We start from the raw sequence: 2,392 nt of genomic DNA on the forward strand, positions 1-2,392 counted from the left end.
CAGCCAAGAGTTCCCTATTCTGAATTATCCTGAGGATAATAACCAAATCCACATCTCAAATCCAACATATAACCCTAGTCCTAACTAACCCGCTGTTAATTATCCTGAGGATAATAGAACAAATGATAGTCTGCCAGTTGACAACTCACCAACACTCATACCAAACAACCTATCCTTAAATCAGACTTCTAACCATATAGATCTCTCTATTTCTTCCAATTCTCCTTCAATACACTCAAGCCATTCTCCCAACAACCTTCTTGTTAACAATCATCCCATGCTCACAAGAGAAAAAAAATAGGGAAATCCAAACCCAAGGCTTTCATAGCCCATACTGAATCTGAACCCACCACTATGAAGCAAGCTTTAGCTTCTCCAGCCTGGATACAAGCTATGAGGGCTGGGTTTGATGCCTTGCAAGCCAACAAGACCTGGACCCTTACTAACCTACCCTCTGACAGAAAAGCAGTAGGATGTAGATGGGTTTTTAAACTTAAATACAACTCTGACGGAAGTCTGCTCAAACACAAAGCCAAGTTAGTAGCCAAAGGATTTCATCAAGAACATGGCTTTGATTATAAAGAAACTTTATCTCATGTTGTGAAACCCATCACCATTAGGGTCATTTTAACTCTGGCCATCACCTATAAGTGGGAAATACAGCAAATTGACATAAACAATGCATTCTTAAATGGTACCCTTCATGATGAAATTTACATGGTACATCCTCCTAGGTTTGAGAGCAAATACAAGAACCTAGTGTGCAAGCTAAACAAAGCCATATATGGCCTTAAACAGGCTCCCAGGGCCTGGTATGAGAAACTTACTCAATCTTTTATTCATTTTGGCTTTTATCCTTCCAAGTGTGACCATTCTCTTTTCATCTATTGTGCACAAGGTGTGTCTATGTATGCTCTAGTCTATGTTGATAATATTTTGATTATTGGATCTAACACTACTTTGGTTCATGATCTGATTAATAAACGGCACAACACATTTGCTCTTAAGAAACTTGGGAGACCTAGCTATTTCTTAGGCATTGAAGTCAAGTTTTGTGCCAATGGTTGTTTGCACCTTCCACAGTCCAAATATATCAAGGACTTACTAGCTCGAGCAAACATGCCAGATGCCAATGGAGTTCCAACTCCAATGCTTAGCAATTGCAAACTGAGTAAGCATGGTTCCAACTTGTTATCTGATGCATCTTTATACATATCCATTATAGGGGCTCTACAATATGTCACCCTCACTAGGCCTGATATAGCCTTAAGTGTCAACAAGACTTACCAGTTCATGGCCTCACCCCTTGAGACACACTGGTCAACTGTGAAGAGACTCTTAAGGTACCTCAGTGGTACAAGCAATTATGGACTCCTCTTGTCACTAGTTGCATCTGCCCCTAAATTTTCCCTTCGGGTTTATAGTGATTCAGACTGGGCAAGTGACCCTGATGATAGGCGTTCCACATCTGGTTCATGCCTTTATTTTGGACCTAACCTTGTGTCATGGAGCTCCAAAAAGCAATCCTTGGTCGCACGTTCAAGCACTGAAGCAGAATACCGTGCTCTTGCTCACTCTACTGCAGAATTATTATGGTTAGAATCACTACTTTAAGAACTTAATGTGTCATTCCACACTCCTACTCTTCTATGTGATAATCTGAGTGTTATGTTGCTTTCCTACAATCTGGTGTTACATGCTCGAACGAACCATATTGAGCTCGATATTCACTTTGTTCGTGAAAGAGTTGTGGCTAAAAAACTTGCTATAGAACATGTTTCAGCTACTGCGCAAATAGCAGATACTCTGACCAAACCTCTTGGTACAACAGCCTTCCAGGATCTGAGATCCAAACTCAAGGTGGTTTGTGACACTCACCTACCTTCCGTTTGAGGGGCGTATTGGAGTTACATTCTTTTCATTTAAGCTAAGCTCTAATGTGTATTGTATTTTGTATTTTAGGCACATGTGTAATTTCCAGCTGGCATACGGTTATTAGTTTGTTAGCCTGTGTAACCGTTTTACTAGCCTTGGTATATTAACCAAGTGGTGTGTACATTGATGCTTAATGAATGAATCACAAAAGATAGCTTAGCCTTATCCTATTCTTTGCATTAGCTTATCGTCTTCTTCTTCTTCTTGCTGATTCTGCAAACTTTACTGAGTGAAGTATGAACAACTCGTTCAACTCAAACAATTTTCGTTTGCTTTATTGTTTTATGAAGAGTTCTTATATTTTCATAATATAATCCTTCAAATAATAAAATATATTGATGAATTGAAATCCAACATTTACATTAGCTATAATATCTCTAATATCATGAAAGGTTATAAAATAATAATAAAATATTTATTAAAAAAATAAATTTTTATAATTAATAATTTTTTAATT

The sequence above is a fragment of the Vicia villosa genome, linkage group LG3, assembly GCF_029867415.1.
Source record: "Vicia villosa cultivar HV-30 ecotype Madison, WI linkage group LG3, Vvil1.0, whole genome shotgun sequence".
In the NCBI taxonomy this organism is placed as follows: Eukaryota; Viridiplantae; Streptophyta; class Magnoliopsida; order Fabales; family Fabaceae; genus Vicia; species Vicia villosa.